We start from the raw sequence: 11,837 nt of genomic DNA on the forward strand, positions 1-11,837 counted from the left end.
TATTACCCGAGCCCGGCCCTAGATGGGCTTCGGGCTACCCGACCCTAAATGGGTTTTTTTATTTAAAATAATTAAAATAAAAACTCCATAATATTTATTACTAATAAAATTAAAAAATATATTATTTTAAACATAATACATTTTTAAGAACTATATTATCTCTTATAAATACTATAATATGTTTCTAAATACAATATATGTCTAAATTGTATAAAATAATACTTAAATATTTATTATAAGAGAAAAACTATTATAATACGATGAAAAATGTTGATTATATTAATGTATAATATTTAAAAGAGAAAGATTGAATAGAATAGAAATAAAATTTAGTGAAGTCGGGAAAAGTCAATATGGTATTTTGGTGTAAGATAATATAAATATTAATATATATATTTTAAAATTTATAATTATTCGGGCCTCTGTGCCTACCCACGGCCCATATGGGCTAGTCTTAATGGGTAGCGGGCTTTTCAGGGTAGGGCTAAAAAGACCCTAAAAATATGGGCTCTAATTTTAAGGCCCAAGCCCTATGATATTTCGGGTCTGGCGGACCGATTTTGACACTCTAGGCTAAGCTATATACCACATGCAGATAAAGTTAGCAAAAGTATAATTTGGTTAATGAGTTATCAAACATAAAGAAAAGTATTAAATAGTAAAATAAAGTTGGTTAATACATTTTTTTTATAAGTTAATGTTTAAATATGGTTAATAGTATGTATTTTATTGGTTAATAAAATAGTGAAATTGATAAATAAATCAACTATCAACTATCTACCCATTAATAAAATGTAGCCCAAAATTACCATTTACCCCTACTACTCAAAATTTTTTACACTACCAAAAGGTGTTTCCTGTAATTAACAAATTCAAAAATCAGCCTTGCCATTTGTTAGCCTTCTATTGGTCAATGTCTTCAAATTTTGTACTTTCCCATTTTACTTTTCAGACCATTTCGTTTTCCCTCTTCCTCTCTCTTTCACGGTTTCTCTAACCTGTTTCTCTTTCTCTCTCTTTTCCAAGTTCTTTCATATTCTCTCAACCCCTTTCCTTTTTCCTTTCGAACCCTAGCGGGTTTATCACTATCATTGGTGCTTCCTGACACTGCACGACTATCTACACCACAAATCGCATCCTTTCCCTTTTGAATCGATTTGCATTCGTTTTCATTTTGGTTTTCTTTTGCGTTTTAGTCATCGCTTTCGTTTTCGTTATCTGAATCCGGTTTAGGGTCTGGAAAAAGTGTTTATTTCATTTATGATTCTAGCGGCGTCCGTAACAGAATGGATCTATAAATTTGTTCGTGATTTTACTTGGTTTAAGAAATTTGTTCGTGATTTAAACTTTGTATTTTGAAGGAAGATCTATAAATTTGGTAGTCACTAACTTGCAGATCTACGATTGTCTGACCCCACTCCACCGTTTCTGCTCTCCTTTCATCACTTTTGTTTTCAAGGTTGGTGGTTTTGATTCAGTTTTAGTTTTGATTTGTTAGATTTTGATGCTTAGGGTTTCTAATAACCATTTTGGTTTTACTTATTACTCTATAAATTTAGCAAAGTTTGTGTAACTTTCAATTAACTTTTGCTTTATTGAAATCAGCCCTATAGAGTACATGATGTGTTGCGCCCACTCTATGAATCATCCAAGCTATTAGCTTAGAGAACAACTATGGCAGGAAGAAGAATACACTTGTGCTGCTAGATATATGACTATTTTTATAATTTTTCTGATACATTTTATTGTATACTATGTTTGGTTTTTCTCCAAAAAAATTATTTGACTATATCACTCATACTTTTCATTTTTTTTGTGTAACAGGCTTAAAATTCCTTCCAATTGTCATAGGTAATTTCAAACGATTTTGATGTTTGTGGCTTCTACTGGAGCTTGTGTGTTTTGAATCTATGTGTTTTGATGTTCAGAGTCCATGGTTCAACAACAAGCACTATTTTATTTGTGTCCTGCAGGTTTATGTAGCTACAAATAGGATTTCTCCTTTTATCACCCTTTTCAGGCTTTTTGAAGAATCTACAAATAAAGTTAGAGTGAAAATACTTAGTTTTCAACTCTATTATTAGAACTGATGCCCTCTATTATTAGAACTGATGCCCTTAGTTTTCAGGCTATTTGTAGATTCAAATTATTGATTATGTGAAGATTTTGAATTGTTTCAATTTCGGTGTTGTGGTTCTATTTGAGCTTCACGGTTATATGTTTGGGGTTCGTGAAGGTTTTCTGTTGCAGAGTTTGGATTCTAGCAGAGCTTTTCACGGTTCAGATTTAGCATTCGAGTCAAATTTTCGGTACAGGTTTGTTTCGATTTCAAATCGAGTTTTGTTCCAGTTTAGAATTTGATTTACATTTTCTGTTCAGAATTTGATTTACGTTTTCGGTTCAAAATTGGTTGCGTTTTGGAATTTTTGCATTTTATCGGTTTTGACTCAATTACGGGTTCTACTATAGTTTGATTGGGATTTGATTTATAGGCATTTGTCTATATGATGCACAGTTTTATATCTATTGTATGAATATATGGTTTTATGTAGCCATAACAAGAATGCATTAAACTTTTTGGATCAGCTGTGCTTAGTCTATCAGCAAAAATACATCCTTACATCTCATTTGGAAGTTGATGGGACCCAAGCAAGCATAATGGATATCCATATCCTTTATAATTAATGCTCATTTGATCTTAGGTTTTCCCCTGCTGTGAGTGTTCTTCCTCAACAGAAGAAAATAGTTTTGTCTAGATGGTTGGCACATTTTACATCCTATCATAATACAATTACCAATAACTTTATATGGTTTTGAAATGGCTTTTTTTCTTTTAATTACATCAAAGAGTGAGAGTAGTTATTTCAAAGTGTGTGTTTTATCATTGTGCATTTTCTGAACTAGCCTCTGTACTTATTTGTAATTATGTGATTCTGTCCTGTGTTTGTTTCTAAACTTGTTGCAAAACTTGTAACATACTCTGCATATCTGTTGCTAATATTGACTTTTTTCTTCCATTAGATCCAAAACTTTCAAGCTTGTTGAAGATGTTAAGATGGGCCCAAAACCAGCTGGGCGAGAAAGCTTCTTTTCCTCGCATAAATGATATAACCACAGCTTAGAAGACCCTGTTTAAAAACTTGTGACACTTTAATTTGAATTTGAAGATTTTAGGTTCTACATGAAGTGATTGTTGCCATTGTTGTTAAAAATTGTGTATTAATTTGAAAGATGTTTTACACTGTTGTACAAAAAGATTGTCAATAAAGTCATTTATTCCATTTTTTCCCTTCAAGTTAACTTTAATTTGATAGATGAAGATATAATTTTTTTCTCACGATGATAGCAGAAGATAACCCAAAGACACAAAACATTTATTTTCAATTGCTAGGGACAGTTAAGCCTCGAAATTCTCTTCACTTCTATGTTGTCACTGAATATCATCTCTATTACATTTCACAACAAATTTATCAGATAAAAAAAACTGAGAAAAGTGAACTAGATCAATTTTTTACATATTAAAGGTTAATCACCTTGTGTGCAAAAGAATAATGGTCAAAGAAAATGGAATGAGTATTATGAATCTAGATGGGTGGGAAACCATTATAATGTTAAAAATCTATAGGTCTTATAGATTTAGTAATAGGTATTGTTTTGTGAACAACAATGAAGAAGCGTGCTCTCTGTGTGAAAGAGAAGAAAAACAAAGAGTATGTGTGATTTCAATATTTTTGTGTGAGAGAGAAGAAAAGAGTATGAGTAATTTCAATATTATACTCTTTTCATAAAATTATACTGATTTATAGTACTATATTCTAATAAAGTTAATAAAATAATAAAAATTAGGCATGGTTGAGTGTGATGGATATGGTCGAGTGTGTTAGGGCTCTCTGACAAAAAGAGAAAAAAAATAGGTTGTTAGTACTCTATCTATAGCTACTGAACTTTAATTGCATTGAAAAAATAGGAAGGAAACTTAGTATGTAAGCTAATGGACTCCAATAGCATTGAAAAAAATATATAAAAATAACTTACTACGTGTGTTTCGGTCGGTTTCGATTTATTTTGGATTTATATTTTAAATCCGATTTCCACCATAGTAAGCCACTAGAAACTGAAATTGGTGAACCGCGGTTAAACCGGTTTCTTTTTTAGTATCCATTTTTTTTTATTCATCGGTTAATTCAGTTTGGATCGGATTTGGTTTTTTTTTCACCCCGATGTATTTTACCGCTCATATGAATTTTATCACTGAAACTAATTATTTTCACGGGTCACTATCACAACAATACCTTTTTTTTAATCAACAAAATATTTGTAAATAATTAATGTTATTAAGGATATTCGTGAATATTTATAATTATTAGATATATAGGATTGATCATTTTGGTGATTTTATACATATTCATTTTGAAATATTTTCATTTATTAGTGTTTTTTTAATAACAGTTATATATTACCCGTGTGAGAAAATTAAGTTAGGAACTCCTATGATAAAATCGCCATATAAGAAAATTAAGAACCTTACCCGATTATTTCTCAACTATTAAAAAGATTCAAGTCCTATCTATTGTGAATTTTCTTATAATCCAATGAATACTTCTTAATTTTCTTATACGGCGATTTTACCAATTCCTGTGAATTTTGTCACTGAAACTCACTATTTTCACGGGTTACTATCACCAAAATATCTTTTTAACCTTTAACTCACTAAAATATGTTAGAGTTTTAAGTTTTAAGTTTTACCAATTATGTATTTGAAAATTTATAAATTTTGTAGTACATCCTTATGTACTAGACCCGATGTAACTTTTACTAACTCATGTGAATTTTATTACTGAAACTCATTATTTTATCGGGTTACTATCACCACAATATCTTTTTTTATTTTATTCAACAAAATATTTATACATATTTATAGTTATGAGTGATATTCGTAATATTTCACTTTCAAAGATAATGTTTCACATTAACATTTCTAAGTATATTCCTAAAAACCATTAAAGTATATGTGCTCCTTTCGTTTGTATTATATTATTGACATTAAGATATAAATTACCCGTGCGGACGCACGGGTCTTCTACTAGTTATAGATAAAATAATTGATTAACGGTAGCACATTTTTGTGGTTAATAAATGTGAAATTAATTAATGACATAAACTTATTTATATTTGTGTTATAAAAAAAAATTAAAATTTTATATTATTACAAAAAAAACATTATTCAAAGTAGTTCAATATAAATAGGGATTTGTATCCTCCTCTATGTTCTTTCTTTTATGTTTTTATCATGCTCATATCTCATCAATTGATTCATCTTTTTCTCTCTCTTATTTGTACCATAATTTTTTCTTGGCTTAATACATCCTTTAGTCCCTTAGTTTAATTTTAGGTTTCACTTTAGTCCCTTATCTAATAAACGTTCCTTCTAACTCCCTTAAATATCATTCCGTTAGTCATTCTGGTCCTCTCTGTTAAATTTTGTCAAATTCCGTTAACTTATGTGTGTGTGGCACTCCAGTTGGCATTGATTTGATGACATGGAATTATATTATTTCTTATTTTAAAAACCATAAAAAAAACTCATTCACCAAAATGTAGACATTCTCTTAAACGAGTTTTCTCTTCTTGCCCTCAAACCCTAGCACTCTATCGCCCTTTTCTCTGTCCTATCTCCGACCACCATATCTTTCAATGAAAACCCAAAGCAATATTCAAACTCCTTATTTATCCCATGGCCTTCCTAATGAATCGATTGAATTTCTATTTCGGAGAACATCACCGTAGGCCACCCTATCGTCATGTCCGGCCTTGCAATTTCAAACGAAGAAAATGGACCATCTTGGAGTCTCTTTGTGCGTAAGATCTTCGAGAAACCAAACCGGGACAGATTCGAGTTCCATTTCTTCGTATTCTTCCAACTCTGCCAGTGACCACCACACCGGATTTGTTTAGGTAGCTGCGAGTTTCATCCCTTCCTAGAGTGAGTGTCATATGTTCTTAAAATTCTGATTTTGTGCTCTATTGTTGAAAAGAATCATGTTGTGTTAAAACCCTAATTCCTCTTTTTCTCAAATTATGATTGAAGAAGTAATTAGTATGTTATAACCACTTATGATTGAGCATAATTATTTGTTTTAGTTTTCTGACACTTTTTTGTGTTGGTTGTAGAAACGGTGTTTATATATTTTTCTGAAGTCATGTTTGAAATCCAATACAGTGTGAAAAGGATTGTTTTCACATCTTCTATAAGTACTATTACTGCTAAAGACATCAATGGAAAGTTGAAATCCTTGAGTTTTGTTTTGTGGTGACAGGTTTATGCACTTTCAAAGCTTCTCACAGAATAAGTGGCATTTAAATTCGCAAAAGAGAACGGTATCGATCTTGTTTCAGTTATAACAACCACTGTTGCAGGCCCTTTCTTCATTGCTAATGTACCGGCAAGTGCTAAAGTTCTACAGTCACCACTAACAAGTAACAGGTGATTTCATCATCAATTATGCATGTCATACTTACATTCAGAGTCATTAGTGTAAGTATATTGCTATCATAGCTAACCTGTCTAGTAGTAATGTCAAATAGAGGCAATACTAGCACTACTGTGTAGAGTGTGATTCTGATTTAAGTGTATGTTTTTGTTGAATTCATTATTGTTTAGTGAAATGTTTAATAACATGAGAATATGATCTTAATGTATAGTGCATTGATGAATATTTTCTTTGGGGGTTGAAAAGTATTTGTGACTTCTTTTCTCTTGTTGTATGCTGATTCTCATGTGGTTGAAGAGGAAAACTCAATTTTCAAGTATATGTTTTTTATGACAGATTTGATTTCTACTTGCATTTTTGTTCAATCTGTTTATAACAACGAAAGGAAGAAGAAGAAGAAAGGAAGAGAAAAAAGTGTTGGTTCTGTTCTTTTGAAGGAATGAATATAGAGTGAATGTGTCACTAAGGGAAAAGGAATTAATATACATGGTAGAAGCTACTGAATTGAAGTCATTGTGGTTCATTGTGATTGTTCTATTTTGGCAGGTATTTTGGGATAAAGATGACAAGAGAAAGGGAAAATACAATGATTAGTGGACACCATATAATGTGTATTGAATATTAGAAGGATTTATAGTGTAATGATATATGTAGTGAATTCTTGTTTCTTATTCATGGTATTAGTGTTTTATAGTGTGATATGATTATAAAGTTTTTGTAGCTTATATTAATGGCTCAATTGTGGTGTTTATGTCCAGGATTTACAAAAATTTTAGTAGTAAAGTGACCTCTTATTTTTTTTAGAAAAGCTTATCCGAGAAAAGTTGCTGTATTTTTTTTTTACATATTATTAATAATTTGCGGGGGTTTTTAACCTCCCAAAACAAAGTTTTCGTAGTTTAAAAAAATTAATTTTTTAATACATATGCTGAGTCACAAATAAGCCTTGTTGTCATGCCAGATCATCCAATTTAACGCTTTCACATTTAAATTAACAGAATGGATCAATTTGGGTAACGGAAGTTTTGTTAAGGGACTTAGTTGTAACGTTTATTATATAAGGGACCAAAATGAAACCTGAAATTAAGTTATGGGACTTCAGGACTAAATAAGCCTTTTTTCTTTGTGTGACGTTTAACCATGTATATTAAAAAAGGAAAGAGGGCATGACCAAAAGAACATCCTATAAATAGGGTCAACACTACGGTGTATGCGTGGAAGTTTTAGTGCAGGAAAGAAAGCAAAAATGTAAAAACATCTAATGGATGCACTTCTCCAAAAGTAAAATTGAATTGTAATAAATTTGTTAATTTGGGGGTAACAGTGATCTTTTACCCATCATTCATTTTCTTTTTCAGAGAAAGTAAAAACAGTCATAGAAGAAAAGTGATTGGTTGGATTCACTGGGATCAAAGACGTGGATGATTGTGAGACGTTGGATTTGATAGACAAGGATTGAAAATTTAAATGGTTGAGATTTAACATTTTGTGTTTCTTTGAATAACACGTGACATGCAGCACATGACGTAGTAAAGCTTTTCTTCAGTTCTGCTTCATGAGTACACATCATTGGAGTTTTGGAGCAATGTTGTTTCTCACATAAATTCACTTCATTTTCTGGTTTTGGTGATCACTCTACACAACTGCTACCTCTCCTTCTTTGAACAACACGTGACATGCAGCACATGAAGTAATAAAGCTTTTCTCTTTATAAAAGGATACAACAACTTCTCGTCTGCTTCGTGAGTACACAGTTTTGTAGCAATGTTGTTTCTCACAAAAATTACTTCACTTTCTGTTTGAGGTTTTCACTCTCTGTGTTTTCCTTTAATCAGAATCATCAGCCAGTCCGTGTTTTCTTTGGAAGGAAAAAGAAAAATGACGTTTAATCAGATCAGGAGCCTGGTTGGAACTCCAGTACCGACCGAAACAACTGCCGGAGAGGCACCGACCATAGTAAATGCAGCGACGGTGTGGATAGCATCGGCAAAAAATATACTTAGTATGTTATATACTATATGCTATTTCTAGTTAATTTCCGTCTGAAACATCAAAATTTTGTATCTGTGTGAGATACTTTGAAATTCTTTTCTTTTTTCTAGAATTTTCATTATTAAAGACTATCTGGTTTTTTTTTTCTGTATTCAAATGTGCAGCATGTGTTTGGTTCACAAGTGATGTGTTTTGTACTTCAACAACTACTTTGATTTCCTTGATTAACATATGTATATCCCCTCTTTTGGGGATTTCAGGTATTCATTTTGTTTCTTTAATTTGTTCCCTTTGTAATTCATATCACTTGCCAATTTTCTTAGGATTATAAAGAAATTAAATACATTTCATTCCATGCTATAGGAGGCTCGAACATTGCTAAATTGCATCTCTCAAATAAGAGATTATTAATAATGTAATAATAACGGCTACTCTCATGCAGGAGAGTGAGAGAAGCTGAATATGATATACGACACTTCATAAACAGCGTCGATCATTCTGTTTAAAAGCTTAACGCAAAAGTTGGAGCAATATGCAGTCGGGTGCGGAATGAACTGATTTCATTTGTATTGTTACTGTTAGTTTGAAATGAATTGATTTGTATATTAACTCTCATTTGTATTTATTTTTAGTTTGGAATTGACTGATTTGCAATAAATCTCATTTGTATTGTTACTCTTAGTTTGGAATTGACTGATATTTGCAATAAATCTCATTTGTATTGTTCCTCTTAGTTTGGAGTGGACTGATTTGCAATATTAAGTCTCATTTGTATTGTTACTCTTAGTTCTATCCGTTTTCACATGAATTGATTTTCTATTTTATGATTCATTTGTACTGTTACTTATTTTAAATAGTTTTGACACAAATAGTGAATCTCATAGAATATGCTTGAAGTTTAACAACGAGTAAAAAACATGTACCGGAAATAATTGAACTCAAGACGTTTTAGTGCACAAAATACTGATCTATAATTCTTGACTATTCTTGTAAATGTTTTTTACAATGTGCCAAAAATCTTTATTTGAGGATAAGTGTGGCCTATTTTAAATGTTCATATATACTTTAGATAAACAAATGAGGATCTATACGATGCTTGATTTCGTCCTGAAAAAGAATGTTATTGAGTCAGTTTCAGAAACTACATGGATGCACTGATATTTGTTTAGCAGTTGGAACTGACTGGATTCCATAAACTTGGAAGACTCTCAAACTCAGTTCATTTTTCCAAAGGGGTTGCATTATGTTACAACATTTTATTCTTTCTCCAATCTTAGGTCAAATTGCATGATGTTAGCATAATTTGCTTTACAGTAGCAAATAGAATTCAAATGCCTGTTTGTAATTTATAGTTTCTTTGGGGCAACATACTTTTGGGAGTCTTTTAGTGTTAGACCATACTTTTGGGGTTTAAGAGGTTCATGATAGTGAGAGACGTGGCCTTAAATTGTGGTTCACTTGGATATGGAATATTTGGAAGGTAAGAAACGGTTAACTATTCGGCAATAAGTGCTTGTAGACAGGATGGTAAAGAATATAAAAACCACCTCTTATAATTGGCTTAAAACTTAATCAAGTAGCATCAAATACAACATAACTATGTGGTAGTAATGCCCAACAGCAAGCCCAGGCTCCTAGAGGTCCTTAAGTTTCAAGCTGAAGGTGTTGGTTTCAATTTGGTCATATCATCAACTAGAAAATGGTCTAGATGAGGAGTGCTTGTAGTGTTTCAAGGGAAGCTATTGTTTTGATCATTTCAGGATCTGTTGGAGTCGGGGGGGGGGGGGGGGGGGGGGGGGGGGGGGGGGGAAGTGGATTAGCAGTTCATTTTAGGTTTCCTGTAGGGAGCATAAGTATTGCATCAGTGATGGCAGTTCAGTACAGTTCGCGGTTTTTTTGAACACTCCTATGCATCACAGTTTCAGGCTCATCGAATTGATGTTGAATTTGGTGTTGTAAATATTTATTTTGAGGTTCTGCAGTTTCGGTTTGTTGACGTCTGCGCAAATTGATTTTGAATTTTGGTGTTGCAAATTCATCTTGAGGCTCTGCAGCTTTGGTGTTGCTAATATTCTTCTTGAGGTTGCCGTTTAGATGGTTTTTTTTTTGCCTTTGGTTTTATGCTCTTATGTTGTCTGCGATGTTCGGTGTTTTTGCTGTAGCTGTTGACGCGGGAAGGCAACCGCTTTGCTGGAAGAATATATTTTTGTTGGAGCTGATGGGTGCAAGAAATTGTTATAGTTGTTATCCTGTTTAGGGTATTGTTTAGTTTTGGGGGTATGTTGCCTCTGTCAAGTTGATTGGTAGCCTAGTATTGGGTGTGAAAGAATTACGCAAGTATGTATTGGTGTTTTTCGATGATATTCTTATGCATAGCCCTTCACTGTCTTTGTATTTACAACACTTAGGAGATGGATTACGTTGGTCAATGGTCATACTATATCCAAACAAGGGGTGGAGATGGATAAATCCAAAATGCAAAATCCAATGGTCAATGGTCAATGGTCAGTCACTAAAACAGCTTCGTAGTTTCTTAGGCTTATCGGGTTACTATCGACGTTTCATTCGTAGTTTTGCTATGATTGCTTCACCATTGACTGCTTTATTAAAGAAAGATGCTTTTATATGGTCGCCTGCAGCAACAGATTCATTTACTACATTCAAAAGTGCAATTACATCTGCACTTGTCCTAGTTCTTCCTGATTTCCAATTGCCCTTCAGATTGGAGACCGATGCCTCGGGATCAGGCATTGGTGCAGTCCTTAGTCAGGAACCATCCTGTTGCATATTTATCAAAGAAACTGTTCAAGAATGCAAAAACAATCAGCCTATGTCTGAGAACTGTATGCTATAACAGAGGCTTTGGCCAAATTTCGCTACTACCTGATTGGCCACAAGCTTTTCATCAAGACGGATCAACGCAGTCTTAAATCACTTACTGAACAATCTATTCCGACCCCAGAACAGTAGCATTGGCTTCACAAATTCCGGGCCACAACTTCACCATTGAGTACAAACCAGGAGTGGATAATATTGCAGCTGTCAGCCTCTCGCGTTCTTTCTATTGGGCTCTGTCGGTACACACGCCGCAACTGATCTCTATCATTCATTCTGCTTTGACTGAGGATGCTATACTGGCGGAAATCCAGAATCAATGTTTATTGGGCACATGTATATCAGGGAGTTTGTGTCTCAATGCTTGATTTGCGGTTATGAATAAGGACAAAAGTGATATTACCATAACTAATTCTCATTATGAGAATGGACAGGTGGCAGATGATCATGAAATCAAGGAGCAAGAACGTGGGATGAGAGTGAAAACTTGTAACAAAAAGTACGTTGAGGGGTTTGTTA

At 32.9% G+C, this 11,837-nt stretch overlaps 2 long non-coding RNA genes across 4 annotated transcripts; both read left to right on the forward strand.

Annotated features, from left to right (window-relative positions):
• The first annotated feature begins 952 nt into the window (after positions 1-952).
• LOC131628270 (uncharacterized) lies at positions 953-3,653 on the forward strand. Its single transcript, XR_009291712.1, has 3 exons — positions 953-1,459; positions 1,606-2,315; positions 3,022-3,653. It is a non-coding gene; the product is annotated as an uncharacterized LOC131628270 (long non-coding RNA).
• Positions 3,654-5,505: 1,852 nt separating this feature from the next.
• On the forward strand, positions 5,506-10,157 carry LOC131628289 (uncharacterized). Of its 3 annotated transcripts, XR_009291735.1 has the most exons (6): positions 5,506-5,983; positions 6,318-6,484; positions 6,828-8,233; positions 8,327-8,493; positions 8,648-8,743; positions 8,926-10,157. It is a non-coding gene; the product is annotated as an uncharacterized LOC131628289 (long non-coding RNA). The 3 variants fall into 3 exon arrangements; XR_009291734.1 differs by having other exon boundaries at positions 5,506-6,484; XR_009291736.1 differs by lacking the exon at positions 8,648-8,743 and having other exon boundaries at positions 5,506-6,484.
• Positions 10,158-11,837: the final 1,680 nt, after the last annotated feature.

Source organism: Vicia villosa, unplaced genomic scaffold (genome assembly GCF_029867415.1).
Source record: "Vicia villosa cultivar HV-30 ecotype Madison, WI unplaced genomic scaffold, Vvil1.0 ctg.000441F_1_1, whole genome shotgun sequence".
In the NCBI taxonomy this organism is placed as follows: Eukaryota; Viridiplantae; Streptophyta; class Magnoliopsida; order Fabales; family Fabaceae; genus Vicia; species Vicia villosa.